This window comes from Spinacia oleracea, chromosome 4, assembly GCF_020520425.1.
Source record: "Spinacia oleracea cultivar Varoflay chromosome 4, BTI_SOV_V1, whole genome shotgun sequence".
NCBI lineage: Eukaryota > Viridiplantae > Streptophyta > Magnoliopsida > Caryophyllales > Amaranthaceae > Spinacia > Spinacia oleracea.
In genome coordinates this window covers 132,735,391-132,751,437 of record NC_079490.1, presented here as the reverse complement: position 1 = coordinate 132,751,437, position 16,047 = coordinate 132,735,391, and the positions used below count along the sequence as shown (strand labels likewise).

The 16,047-nt window shown below is 36.0% G+C and overlaps 1 long non-coding RNA gene across 1 annotated transcript; it reads left to right on the top strand.

The window, feature by feature from the left end:
• Nucleotides 1-701: 701 nt before the first annotated feature.
• LOC110794934 (uncharacterized) lies at nucleotides 702-2,639 on the top strand. The gene is made up of 3 exons (XR_002535166.2): nucleotides 702-869; nucleotides 994-1,230; nucleotides 2,225-2,639. It is a non-coding gene; the product is annotated as an uncharacterized lncRNA (long non-coding RNA).
• The last annotated feature ends 13,408 nt before the right edge of the window (nucleotides 2,640-16,047 follow it).

The following is a 16,047-nucleotide window of genomic DNA, read 5'->3' as shown; positions in this document are numbered from 1 at the left end:
AATGTATTTTTATATACGGAATAACAATTATTCGTATAGCTTTTGTGCCACCCCTGACTTGGGATCCTGGGTCCGCCACTGAATACAATGTACAAGTAACATCAACATAGATAGACAATTAACACTAGTCACACAGGAGTTGAGCGGGCACGTCACATCATCAAGTTGATGGTGTAGCTAGTCAAACAGGAGACGCGTTGTTCCAAGATAGATGAAGGACAAGAATACCAGGTTCTTAAACCATAGAAGTTTCTCGTTAGAATGATCAAAGAGAACAAACGTTAAACGCGAGAGACTAATACATGATCCATTTTCAGAAAAATATTTATTTTATTCAGAAACACGGCTGACAATGCGTCCTCCAAAAAATCCAATAGAAATATACCCCGCCAAGTTCAAACTTCACAGCTTATGATGAGGAGTCCAATGCGTTTAACCAGTCAATATATATTGAATGAAGTACCTAATCAGAATTCAGAAGTTCATTCATCAACAGTGTTATTTTCTTCACCCGAACTCAGAACTTATATTTAATTTTTTTTTATATGAACTACTAGTTTACAAACTTTTATAAAAGACGGTCTTACCGGAAAGACCGCCTTGCTGTCGTCAAGGGGACCACCTTTAAAAAACTTGGATGCGGACATCAGCTTTGATTTTTGAAAAAAATTCCAAAAACATATCTACCACTTTCTCATTTATTTTTATTTTTCATTTTCATTTCTCTCTCCTCACAACTCTGTAGTTATTTCTCTCTCCTCAACCTCTCTCAAAGATTCAAACCCTAATTTCATGGCTGCTACGCCGATTCTCTCCGGCGACCTTTCTTCCTCCTCAGCGAGATTCGAGAATTGCCGCTGCCTCTTGAGGTATTTCCCCATCTCCCTCCTTTATTCTTCTTCATTTAGTTAGGTTTTTGATTTTTAAGATCATGTGATTTGAATTTTCGATCGAATTTTGATTGATTTGATGTTATCTGACGTTACACCGTAGCGGCGGAGGTGGCTACAACGGAGGCCGCCTAATGGATGAGACACCGTCATTTAACGTGTCGGAGAACTGGTCGGTTCCGATGAATGGCGCCGCTGCGGCGTCAACGCTACAACGAAGGTGAAGGTGCGGCGGCGATTTTATTTTTATTTTTCAAGATTGATTTCACTTGCTATTCAAACCGGTGAGCCGAAGGACGGGGAAGAGCCTCGTTGTCGACGACGGAGTCTCCGTCTCAAGGTATCTCTCGCTTTCTCTCCTCTTTTTGAATTTGCCACTGCCACCACTTCTTGACGTGAGGAATATTTTGAGGATCTTTTAAGATTTATGAGCATGATGTGAGGCATATTTTGAGGATCTTTTAAGATTTATGAGCATATTTCTGGTCATTCTTTTAGGGTTTTTTTGTCGATTAGATTGAATTGGTTGCAATTTTGGTTGTTTTTCTTCTGAATTTTATGCAATTAGGAGTTTCTGGATGTCTTAGGCTTGATGTTGTGTTATGTAATCTGATTGTGGATCTGTTGAGCTTGAATTTAATCTCGATTGTATTTTCTAGGTTTCTATTGCCTTTTCTATGTTGTTTCGGATTGAAAAAATGCTATTGTTTAAGCACCTGCATTATCATAATGTTGTAGTTGTCCTCCTCTCTTCTGTTGTCTTATCTGATCTTTGGATGTTGTAATTATTTTCTCCTTTCTAGTAACTAGTTGCAAAAATTGTATATGGATTTCTTCCACTCCTTTTGCTTGACATTTCGCAAACTTAACAGAGTGTCCAATGGGTTGAAATTCAAGTCATATTACGAAACAAGTTGCTAGTTATTATTATGTGCTCACTGCAAGTGTTGGTTGTTTTGTGTTGCAGTCTAGTTCAATTTGGTTTCATTATGATATACACATGATTAGTTAATGGTAAAAGTAAACATATGTTAATTATGTGTTGTATTATTTTGATCTTTACACATTTAGTGAATGAATGAAGAACATTTTTTCTGCCAGTTGAATAAGGGTGTGCTAAACAATAGCAAACACTTTATAATACATGCAGGATAGACTGCATGTTCCAGATAGAGGCGCTGTACTGAGTTATCTAGATATTGAGATTGGTATCAAGATGGCACTATATTATGTTAAAACATTGTACTACATACATTTGTGTTATTATTGTTTAGATGTCATTCAAACCATTGAGTAAACTGATTGTTTTTGTCTGATTTTTTCCATCACTGCAGGAAACATAACGTCCACGCCCACAGGCACGGGCACGAGCACGGGCACGGGCACAACAAGCCCCTACAGAACAGAAACAACCACTCACCACCACAACCACATGATGCAGGAACAAAGCTGCAGAAGCAACGACTGTTGTTGGTTGTTCATCTCTGGCGACTTTTAGGGGATGTCCCTTCGATGCCTTGACAGAGGCAAAGTTCAGAATGGCCGCCTGGGTTGCTCTGCCTCTTTGTTCATCTCCGACTACTTCTAGGATTTAGTTAATGATCTATGTAATAATTTTAGTTAATTTCGTGTTAGTTATGTTGAATTTTGTTTTAGTTAAGAAAAAATCCATTTTAGTTGAGAAATAAAATTGTTTAGTTATATTTTTGTATGTATGTCAAATTTTATTTTAGTTATGATTTTGTTATATTTAGTTAAGAATAAATTTGTTTTAGTTAAGAATTATTTTGTTTTAGTTAAGAATTTCTGAGCTTTAGTTAAGAGTGTTTTAGTTTATTTAATATTTTATGAGTTTTAGTAAAGATTCTTTTGATTTTAGTTACAATTTTCTTGGTTTTAGTTTTTTTTTGTTTTGTTTTTGAAGGATTCTTGGTTTTAGTTAGTAGTTTTTGATTTTTAGTTATGTGTTTACGAGTTTTAGATAATGAATTTCAGAGTTTTAGTTAAGGTACATTTTTTAAGCATGAAATGAATTAGTTAACAATATAACGACTTAGTTAACAAATGTAACTAATTAGTTAAGCACTGGAAATAATAAGTTTACATATATAAAGAACGTATTTGTTAAGCCTGAAATTCAATTAGTTAAGTGTTGAAATTAATTAGTCAAGCAATGAAATCAATTAGTTAATCAATAAAATCAATTATTTAAGTATTTGGATCAATTAGTTAAGCATTGAAACCAATTAGTTAACCACTGGAACTAATTAGTTTGCATTGGAACCAATAAGTTTGCAGGTATAAAGAAAGTATTGGTTAAGCCTGAAATTCAATTAGTTAAGTTATTGAACCAATTAGTTAAGCCTGAAATTCTATTAGTTAAGTAATGTAACCAATTAGTTAAGCAATGAAACGATTTAGTTAAAGCACTGAAACGATTTGGTTAAAACAATGAAACAAATTAGTAATGCAATGAGCCAACTAGTTAAACGTAAAATTCAATTCGTTAACACTAGTGGAAAAAATACCTGTTGAGGGGGGCATTTTGGGCTTATTGAGGCGAACAAGGCTCGCTTCGACAGATGTGGCTTCAATAGCTCACATAGCTGTTGAGGCGGGCTTTGTTCGCCTCAACAGGTAGTCTATTGTGGGGGGCTTCCAAAAGCCCGCCTCAACAGGCCAAAACCAAAGCGAAAATTAAGGTCCTGTTGTGGGGGGCTTTACAAAAGCCCGCCTCAACAGACACCTCTTTTAAGGCGCACTTCTTAAATGCCCCCCTCAACAGACCTGTATTTTTGCGCCAATACCTATACATTGGCGCCATTATTTCGTAGGTTGTTGAAGCGTACATTAAATGCCCCCTTCAACAACATTATTTTTTTTTTCCAAATTCTTTTAAAATATAAAATAGGTGGCAATAACCAAATCTATATATATACACCATTGAGCATTGAAACCTGTACACGCACCAATCAACACCAGAATAGCAAATGTACGAATCTGCTTATTTTTTTATTAATAAATCATTAAATTAACTTCATTTATATTAACCCAATAGAGAAAAGCGTATATATAGTACGTCCGTAACGTTTACAATTTTTAAACACCTAGCTAGCTAGTCTAACAAATTAAAACTAATATTAACAAATAAAGACAAAAGGCTAGAGAGCTAGTCTAACAAATTTCTCTAATCCGGCCACTTAGCTCCCTTTAGATCATGCATTACAAACCTTAATTAATTAAGGCCGTGTTGACGTACTTTCTAATTCCAACCGACTCGATCCCTGCAAGATGGAAGGAAAATATATGAGCTATGGAGTACCAAAGTTCACACTCACGATATTATCTTTACATTCCATTGAAGCATAAAAAGATATAGTTGCAGACTATAGAGATAATTAAGTTGTTTAAAATATGACCTATAACGACTCAATGAGCCTTAAATGTGCATAAATATATTCGAATGAGTTTTAGAAAGTTAAAACTATGTATATTAGTCATGTAATAAGAATCAAATGAGTCTTTAGGTTCTTTAGTTCAAAGTTAGGAGCGGCAATGTCATTTTAGCTCTAAATATGACCTATAACGACCCAATGAGCCTTAAATATGCATACGTATATTGGAATGAGTTTTAGAAAGTTAAAACTATGCATATTAATCATGTAATAAGAATCAAATGAGTCCTTAGATTCTTTAGTTCATAGTTGGGAGCGGAAATGTCATTTTAGCTCTAAACATGACCTATAACGACCTGAGCCTTAAATGTGCATAAATAGATTCGAATGAGTTTTAGAAAGTTAAAACTATATATATTAGTCATGTAATAAGATTCAAATGAGTCCTTAGGTTCTTTAGTTCAAAGTTGGGAGCGAAAATATTATTTTAGCTCTAAATATGACCTATAACGACCTAATGAGCCTTAAATGTGCATAAATAGATTCGAATGAGTTTTAGAAAGTTAAAAATATATATATTAGTCATGTAATAAGATTCAAATGAGTCCTTAGGTTCTTTAGTTCAAAGTTGGGAGCGGAAATGTCATTTTAGCTCTAAACATGACCTATAACGACCCAATGAGCCTCAAATGTGCATAAATAGATTTGAATGAGTTTTAGAAAGTTAAAAATATATATATTAGTCATGTAATAAGATTCAAATGAGTCATTAGGTTCTTTAGTTCAAAGTTGGGAGCGAAAATATTATTTTAGCTTTAAATATGACCTATAACGACCTAATGAGCCTTAAATGTGCATAAATAGATTCGAATGAGTTTTAGAAAGTTAAATATATATATATTAGTCATGTAATAAGATTCAAATGAGTCCTTAGGTTCTTTAGTTCAAAGTTGGGAGCGGAAATGTCATTTTAGCTCTAAACATGACCTATAACGACCCAATGAGCCTTAAATGTGCATACATAGATTGGAATGAGTTTTAGAAAGTTAAAACTATGCATATTAATCATGAAATAAGAATTAAATGAGTCCTTAGGTTCTTTAGTTCAAAGTTGGGAGCGAAAATGTTATTTTAGCTCTAAATATGACCTATAACGACCTAATGAGCCTTAAATGTGCATAAATAGATTCGAATGAGTTTTAGAAAGTTAAAACTATATATATTAGTTATGTAATAAGATTCAAATGAGTCCTTAGGTTCTTTAGTTCAAAGTTGGGAGCGGAAATGTCATTTTAGCTCTAAACATGACCTATAACGACCCAATGAGCCTTAAATGTGCATAAATAGATTCGAATGAGTTTTAGAAAGTTAAAACTATATATATTAGTCATGTAATAAGATTCAAATGAGTCCTTAGGTTCTTTACTTCAAACTTGGGAGCGAAAATATTATTTTAGCTCTAAATATGACCTATAACGACCTAATGAGCCTTAAATGTGCATAAATAGATTCGAATGAGTTTTAGAAAGTTAAAAATATATATATTAGTCATGTAATAAGATTCAAATGAGTCCTTAGGTTCTTTAGTTCAAAGTTGGGAGCGGAAATGTCATTTTAGCTCTAAACATGACCTATAACGACCCAATGAGCCTCAAATGTGCATAAATAGATTTGAATGAGTTTTAGAAAGTTAAAAATATATATATTAGTCATGTAATAAGATTCAAATGAGTCCTTAGGTTCTTTAGTTCAATGTTGGGAGCGAAAATATTATTTTAGCTTTAAATATGACCTATAACGACCTAATGAGCCTTAAATGTGCATAAATAGATTCGAATGAGTTTTAGAAAGTTAAAAAAATATATATTAGTCATGTAATAAGATTCAAATGAGTCCTTACGTTCTTTAGTTCAAAGTTGGGAGCGAAAATGTCATTTTAGCTCTAAACATGACCTATAACGACCCAATGAGCCTTAAATGTGCATACATAGATTGTAATGAGTTTTAGAAAGTTAAAACTATGCATATTAATCATGTAATAAGAATCAAATGAGTCATTAGGTTCTTTAGTTCAAAGTTGGGAGCGGAAATGTCATTTTAGCTCTAAACATGACCTATAACGACCTAATGAGCCTTAAATGTGCATAAATAGATTCGATTGAGTTTTAGAAAGTTAAAAATATATATATTAGTCATTTAATAAGATTCAAATGAGTCTTGAGGTTCTTTAGTTCAAAGTTGGGAGCGGAAATGTCATTTTAGCTCTAAACATGACCTATAACGACCCAATGAGCCTTAAATGTGCATACATAGATTGGAATGAGTTTTAGAAAGTTAAAACTATGCATATTAATCATGTAATAAGAATCAAATGAGTCCTTAGGTTCTTTAGTTCAAAGTTGGGAGCGAAAATGTTATTTTAGCTCTAAATATGACCTATAACGACTAATGAGCCTTAAATGTGCATAAATAGATTCGAATGAGTTTTAGAAAGTTAAAACTATATATATTAGTCATGTAATAAGATTCAAATGAGTCCTTAGGTTCTTTAGTTCAAAGTTGGGAGCGGAAATGTCATTTTAGCTCTAAATATGACCTATAACGACCTAATGAGCCTTAAATGTGCATAAATAGATTCGAATGAGTTTTAGAAAGTTAAAACTATGTATATTAGTCATGTAATAAGAATCAAATGAGTCCTTAAGCTCTTTAGTTCAAAGTTGAGAGCGGAAATGTCATTTTAGCTCTATAACGACCTAATGAGCCTTAAATGTGCATACATAGATTGGAATGAGTTTTAGAAAGTTAAAACTATGCATATTAATCATGTAATAAGATTCAAATGAGTCCTTAGGTTCTTCTTATAAGCTAATAATCAAACAACAGTTTCCTGAATCATCATACCATTGTTTGTTGAGCATAAATGTGATCCTAGTTTCACCCATGCTGAATCCAAGCCAATCATTCAAGTGCTCACAGATTGCATAGGTGTAGAAACCAGATGAACCGCGCAACATTATAAACCTGAAAACAATTTAATCATTTATCATGAATCAGTTGGGATTTGGGAAACATCATACATCAGTGTTGCTTTACACCATACATCAGTGTTGCTATATATATTGTGTGTGTGTGTGTGTGTGTTGGTTTACACCACTACAGTGCTGATCAAGCTATCAGCACCAGCAATGCAGCCAAGCAAGATCACAGCAGCAACTTCACTGAACCCTTGCTCAGTTCCAGCTCAGTTTCTAGAACCAAGCTCAACTGATTTCCCTTGAAATCAGGAGGTTATTAGAAGATCACAGCAGCTGTATTAGTTGAGGTGTACAAACAATACGATTGGTTTCAATACATCACTCTAGCTTGTATAAATACACTAAACACTGTAATTCAGATTAACATTCAATAATACAAAGATCATTTTCTTCAAATTCTCTCAGTTGAGAGTTCTCTCAACTGAATTCACCCTAGAGGGAGAATTCTGACATTATAATAAAAAAAGATGCCATCTTGAAGCCTGTTCAATAAAACTCAGAGCAATCACGAGACCTCAGCAAAACTCATATTTGAGCCTAGGCAGGAAGGCAGTTATGGCAAACAGGGTCACCCCACCCCTAGGAAGAAATGGCATAGTGTTTGCAACCCATATATTTGATTTGATACAATTAAGGTATCAATTCATAGTGTTTGCAACCCATTCAACCAATACCAAAACACCAGAATTTTATCACAAAATCACAGGAATGAATATTCTTCTAATCTCAAATATATTAACTAAAACTACATATACCTCTTAACTCTAAATAAGACTACAACATTCTGCCTTTTTAGGAGAACCAATTCGAAAGTGAACTAGATCTAGCACATCTGCACACACATTCAACTTAAGGGTATCTAAGGGGCAAACGAACCCCGCAATCCAAGTGCCGAGCAAACAAAAGAAGCAAAGCAGAAACAATAACATACAGAGCAGCAACAGAAGCAAACAGAGGAGAAACGCACAGATGGAAGTGAAATTCTAAAGACCACCAGATTATTCACAGCAGCATATTAGTATTCACAGCAGCAGCAAGACCACCAGATTAGTATTCAAAGCAATAAATTAGCAACAGATAAGTAGATCACAGTAGCAGCAGCAAGACCAGCATATTAGTATTCAGTAGCAAGACCAGCAGATCAGTATTCACAGCAGTATTCACATGCAGCAGCAGCAAGACCAGCAGATTAGTATTCAAAGCAATAAATTAGCAAATCCAGCAGACTTGTAATTATGGAAAAATTAAAGAACTTTACCAAATCCATGAAGATATAAATGCTTCCATCTTTGTGTCTAAACAACCTAAGTAAATAAATACTCGGTTGTAAAAAACTTAGCCCATTGCTCAAGAACCACATCTATTTCCTCATCGGTATAAGGCGCATTTCTTGGAGTGTAAGCCTGAAATAAGTAACATGATAAGTAATGCTACTTGTAAATTAAGAATTCTACTACGTAAAAGTACTAGTATTAGCAATTCAACTAACATATGGTAAAAGAACGAACATTATCTAACCGCTCATCAGAGTTATGGTGTAACGTGACTATTTCATGCATGAACTTCATAACGTAATAGCCACACTCGCGGGCGCCGACTTGTTGAGCACACTGATTTGGAGACAAATCATAAATTATATATCCAAGTAGTTACCCAAATAAAAAGTAAAGCTAATTAGTAAGCATGATATACCTTTACATGGAAGCCTTTCAACCCCTGCGTAGTCGCTCTATTCGGACAAATCCCATCATTAAACTTGTACACTTGGTATGCCCTGGAAGTTGAGTAAAACTTCATGAATCTGATTCGGCACGAAAAGAAATAACTTAAAAAGAAATGAAAGTAACTTACAAACACAAGATTCCCCATGCACTATTTTCTCGGTTGGAACCTATCGCATAGTCGAAAATATACGCACAACCTCTACGTAGGTCTAACACGTACAAAATCTAATGATTTCTACATTATATATAAATGTTATTGCAACCTTACGCATGAAAATAACAATAACATAGCTATTTACCAAATATTGATCAATCTCTAACACTTACTCTTTGGATTTCTTAGAGTTCTTAGACTTCGATTTCGACTCCAACTTATTTGAGCATGAATTTTCCTGTAACAATAATGTTAAGCTAGCATGAAAATTTCAGTTTTGATTTCAGTGTTGAAGTAAAGGGGAGTGGGAAGCATATGGTTTACCTTGGCCGTTAACTTCAGTGTTGTCTTCTCTTTGGACCCTAAATCAAGTGTTGCCTTCTCTTTGACAATTAATTCTGTTGTCTTATCTTTGACAACTAATTCTGTTGTCTTCTCTTTGACAATTAATTCGTTTTTCTTCTCTTTGGAGCTACCAACCACCTCTGTAAAAATCTGACTCCTGGACTTCTTTGTTGGGCGTGGAGTAGAGTACTCCTAAACAGAGGTAGAAACCATAGGAGTTCAAGGCTAATTCTAAACAGAGGTAGGCAAATAGCAATAATAAATAAAAAGATGCATAACGCAATGAATGACAATTAATAATAAAAAAAATTATACCTCGTCTTCTTCGAAAATCACCAAGTGAATTGGCCATTGCACAAAACTAGCAAGAGCCCTGCCTAAGTTATTGAATCCATCTCCAGTAGGTACCGGAAGAGTGTCATCATCATGTCCGTCGTAAATACAATCAACTTGGACCTTATAATGACTAGGCTTCATCGATCTAAAGTGTTGGTGCAACGAACCATCCAATGGGTACGCCATACCATCTGCCACTATCACTTTGTTACCCAAAACTTTATCCTCAAGGGCAAGACGACATGGAGTTATGGCCTTCACAAATAAATTTACAAAATTTCAGAAATCACTACAAATTACAATAAAAAAAACCTAGCTAGTGGTGTTTTGAGTGTATGCACTATAGGGAATATATACCTTTAGCTCGCGTGGTTGCTGCGATGAATTCGGACGATCGGTTTCGAGTGCACGGTTAACATCAAACTCATCACTTACAAGAGCAGAATCAAGTGCGGGGGTAGAGAGGGTGTTTAGTTGACCGGTTGCTTTCAATGTGGCTAGTTGCTTTTTGAGGGCCTCCGCCACCTTTCTCTCTAATTGATCTTCAAACTCCCTTCTCACTGAAGCTCTGATTGATTCGACTGCAGCCGGTGATGGTTCACTATGGCCACATCTACTACTTCGGTCTATTGGACCGAAAGCAACTTTGTAACCGACATTGACTCCACCTGTTGCCTTGACACGCCCACGGTGATCCTTTTTTCCCATAGCCTTGGTGAGGGCATATTCTCCCTGGGTGATAGAAATATTTCCTTTTTCCTCTTCTTCTATGTACTCCAACTATAAGAATTAGGAAAGTAAAAATTAGATGGTATACATGATGAAAAGGAGAAGCAAAGAAAAGGATATAGAACGTAAAATTTCATATGCACTTACAGCCATCTTAGCAATATTTACGGCTTCCTTATCATTCGGGTCAACTTCCCACTTTCCCTCTTTGTTTTTAACTTGATGAGCCAAGATCCACTCTACTGATCTAAACTTCTTAAATCTATCTGGCGCTGTGGTGAGTGATGAGGTCACTGAGGAGGAGCCACTTGAGAGGGTTAAAGCTGCCTCTGGCGGTAGTCGCCCATCATTTATCCACTATGGTCTCTTTCTAACATAACCCTTTTGGCCTGTGCGATGTGGGTGCTTGTTTTGTAATGCACTTTTACTTGCTTTTTCTCTACGAACCTGTCAAAAAACACATAAAGAACATGTCGAACAATTAAAGATGGCAACAACAAACTAATCATATAATTATATAAAAAAATATCTAGCAAAGTAAATTCATTATTACCAACATCTCCGGCTTGTTTCGTTCCATCACAAATGTTTTCCAATCATCCTCTGTGATTTGATTGTAGATGTCCCAAGGCATGTCGTTTGTCTGATGTTTTGGCATTTTTTCTTTCTTAGTTATCCAACGCCGCGTTAACCTGGACTTGAAAGCTCCAAAGCGTTTCGCCACACACATATGAAAATATTTTTCTCTCCTTTTAGCCGGATCATCAATAATGTGGAACATAAGCTGTTAATTTTATGGATAAGAGATTGTTAGAACCGTATGCTACACAAATTAGATAATCTAGGAGAATACAAATACAGTTTTTATTCAATGTTTACCTTGGTCTCCTCCCAAAACCCCTTCTTTGTGTGTTCATCTAACGTTGAATATTCTTTCACATTAATGTTAATTCTAGCAGCACAAGACCCAACTTGCTTCCCGTATTCTCTTGACCATTCTCCATCGGGGATTCCATATTGATTATACTGAAGATACATGGGCTTTTTGGCTTGAACTCCTTTTGACGGACCACGGAATTTGGTCATTTTACTAGTGTTGGTACCTTGTGATTCCCCCGTAGGATGACTAGCTCCATCAATTCCCTGTATTTCATTATCACGATGATCATCCATGCTAGCTACGGTCCTGCAACAAAGAAAAGAGAGCAATACTTAGTAAAGGGAACAATACTTAGTAGAAATTTAATGCATGATTACAACTTATAGAGCTTAAGACTATATGCACAAAACTGATCTGAGCTGTGCAGATCAGTGCACAAAACTGATCAGAACTGACCAGTTCTGCGCACTGATGTGCACAGCTCAGATCAGAACGGTGCAGATCAGTGCACAGAACTGGTCAGTTCTGATCAGTTCTGTGCATCGATCTGCACAGTTCTGATCTGATCTGTGCAGATCAGTGCACAGAATTGGTCAGTTCTGATCAGTTCTGTGCACTGATCTGCACAGTTCTGATCTGAGCTGTGCATATCAGTGCACAGAACTGCACAGTTCTGATCAGTTCTGTCCACTGATCTGCACAGTTCTGATCTGAGCAGTGCAGATCAGTGCGCAGAACTGGTCAGTTCTGATCAGTTCTGTGCACTGATCTGCATATCTCAGATCAGTTCTGTGCATATAGTGTACTCATATCAGTCATGTATGATCTGCACAGATCATCATTAAAAATGTTTAAAGGCCCCAAAAATTGCTAGCGTATTTACATTTGCAACGTCGACCACCTATAAGAAATAACCATGATAAAGATAACAAAAGTAAAACACCAAATTTCATAGGAATCGAAAATTTATCAACTACAAGTAATATTGTTAACCAAATGAAAAACAATTGTTGTTCAATCTTAACCAAAAAAACACTTTAGGGCTTGCAACAACCCGCAAGCCCAAAACTAACAAAAAACGCAAGTATGCTCACAAGTAGAACAATAGTATGACAACAAAAAGACAACAGGAGGACAACAGGACAGGACATCAGCGTAGCAGCGAGACAACAACAGTGTAGCAGCGAGATAGCAACAGCGAAGAAGTGAGACATCACATTATCAGTGTGTAACACAATATAGCAGCAACTCTGATCCTGAAGGTCATATAAAGAAGCAATACAGCAGGACATCAGATTTTTTTTTTCAAATGATGTTGCCTAAACTGAGCAACATAAATCTCTTGCCCGTGCACCAGAAACTTTTTCAGACATATATAATGGAAGCATGTACAGTGGCCAGCCAACCAACCAGAATTAGCATAATCTATCCCATCATATTAGGAGATATTATTGCAGAAATTTAACTCCAGATTCAAGATTAAAACAATAATTAGAGTACTCACTTTTCACAAGCTTTAAATACCCAAGTATTCTTGCATTATTAAAAGTGTCATTCTTTAAGTTCATTGTACCAGAATAATAATAATAGAAAAGTTATAAAATTACAACGTACTAGTGTAAGATTTAAGATATATTCTCCGACATGATAAAAGAATCAGAGATGGATATTTATGGAGATTGACACAATGCCAATTATTAAAGTAAGTCTATGCAATCAAACAAAATTAGCTTACTTAAATGCTGCTATGGAGGCGGAGGATCCAATCTCAATGAATATGAGATATGCAACAATACACTTGGGTGACATGGAAAAGTCCGGAAATTGATCAATTAGTCTACAACTTATTCAAATGGAAATTTAATTCAAACTATGCACCAAAGTCACTCAAAACAAGTATTTTGAATGCTTAATTCTGATCAAATAAAACAAGTGTAACTCAATGAAATAAGACAACACTATATTGCATAAACATATGAGAATCTCAAATCTAATAAAGCATCACTGCATAAGACACATGACATATATTAAATTCAAACTAGAAAGATTGTATTCAAACTAAATTGAATTGTATTCAAACTTCAACAATGCATCAGAAGTGAAGCCCGGACTTACACATGTATGTTTCAATTACGATTTGTAACTCATATTCCTTCCGTATGATCTGTATGCATATGATTAGTATTATTTGCATCCTCCTCTTCTGGCAATGGTTGAACAACCATCAGTAACGGAGGTGTGTTATCATACTCATCATACGCATCTTCATCTACAACATCATCAATACCCAAAATATGTCTTTTTCCTTGGGCAACAACACGCCATCTAGGATCAATATTGTCAACCACATAAAAAACTTGCTTAGCTAGTGATGCTAGAATGAATGGCTCGTCACTGTCACTTAGTCGATCAAAGTTCACCAAGGTTAAACCCGGGAAAATTTCATCTTGCTTCACACCATTGTGGTTGTTAGCCCACTGACACCGAAAAATAGGGATCACAAAATAGGTATAATCAAGCTCCCATATTTCTTCGATAACACCATAATATGATTGTGTTGAATCAACCGGCCTTTTATCCTTAGCGCTTGCATAGACCCTAGATGATGCAACAACCTTTACTCCACTATTTTGCACTACACTCTTTTCATCTTGCCTTCTAGTGTAGAATGTGAACCCATTGATATCATATCCTTCAAAAGATCGAACACATAGTCGAGGACCTCGAGATAACCACTTGATCGTATTAGAAACATCATGGTCTTGTTTCTTGCCAACTTCCTTCTTAAACCATTCAACAAATGTGCGATTATGTTCCCGCATCAACGCTCTTTCCTTCAACTTAGGATTACAATGTTGCAATTCAAGCAGATGCTTTTCTAAATAAGGATGAACCTTTGTAAGATGCTGCAACACACAAAGATGTGCCTTCTTCTTCCTCTCCGATGGAGGAGATATCACATTTTTACCAATTACTCCCTCCCCTGCGAGCCTACCAACATGTCGAGATTTTGGAAGTCCTATTGGTTCAAGGCTTGACAAAAACTCAGCTAGATATCCAGAAATCTCTTCTTTAAGGACTCCCCGAATGATATTACCCTCTGGATTAGCCGGATTCCTTGCTTTGTCCTTTAAAGTCTTAAAAAATCTCTCAAAAGGATACATCCATCTTAAGAACACCGGACCACATAACTTGACTTCGCGAACTAAATGGACAATCAAATGCACCATTATATCAAAGAAAGAAGGCGGAAAATACATTTCAAATCGACATAGAGTTTCAACAACATCATTGTGCAAAGCATCCAAAGTCTCCGGATCAATCACCTTAGCACATATGGAATTGAAAAACAAACAAAGTTTTGTTATAACATGTCTCACGTGTTTCGCAATATCCCACGAAGTGCAATTGGCAAAAATACATTAATCAGTGCATGACAATCATGAGACTTCATACCAATCAACCTAAGGTCCGAGAGAGACACCAGGCGCTTAACATTCGACGAATATCCCGAGGGAACCTTAATGCCATGTAAGCACTCACAAAACTTCTTCTTCTCCTTTCTCGACATTGTGTAACACGCTGGAGGCAGAAAGGTCTTTGTACCATCCTTTTTTTTAACAGGCCACAAATCTGGTCGAATATTCTTCTTTTTCATATCTTTCCGCACATTCTCATTGTCCTTGGTCTTTCCTGGTATGTTTAGCAAAGTCCCGATGATAGCATCGCACACATTTTTCTCAATGTGCATTACATCGAGACAATGCCTAACCGACAAATCTTTCCAGTAGGGAAGATCCCATAATGGAGACACTTTCTTCCATAAAACACCGTTTTTAGACTTGGACTTGAAGCACTTACCGTATTTGGTTTCAACATTTTTGATACGTTCATAAACTTGTGATCCTGTCAAAGGTGTACGAGCTACTCCTTCCTCGGTGAACCCATTGAATTCCTTCTTCTTCTTACGATAAGGATGATATCGACTAAGGTGCTTCCTGAAATCTGGGTAGATATTTTTCTTGAAATGATCCAACCGTGTGGGCTTCATGTCCTCTTCACATATAGGGCATGCTTGTTGTCCTTTGGTTTTGTACCCAGACAAGTTTCCATAGGCCGGAAAATCATTTATGGTACAGAAAACCATTGCCCGCAATGTAAAGTTTGAGTTGGTGTGAGCATCGAACATTGGAACACCTTCATTCCACAACAATTTCAAATCATCTATGAGTGGAGCGAGATACACATCTATGTCATGTCCTGGCTGCTTAGGCCCTGAGATGAGGAGTGACAACATGATATACTTGCGTTTCATACACAACCACGGAGGAAGATTGTAAATTGCAAGAAGAACCGGCCAAGTGCTATGCTGACTACTCAGAGAGCCGTATGGATTCATCCCATCTATACATAGAGCAAGTCTCAGATTTCTAACCTCCTTTCCAAATTCAGGATACTTCTTTTCAATAGTTCTCCATTGAGGAGAATCAGCCGGATGTCTTAGGAATTCATCTTTCTTCCTCTCTTCCGCATGCCACCTCAGATACTTAGCATTC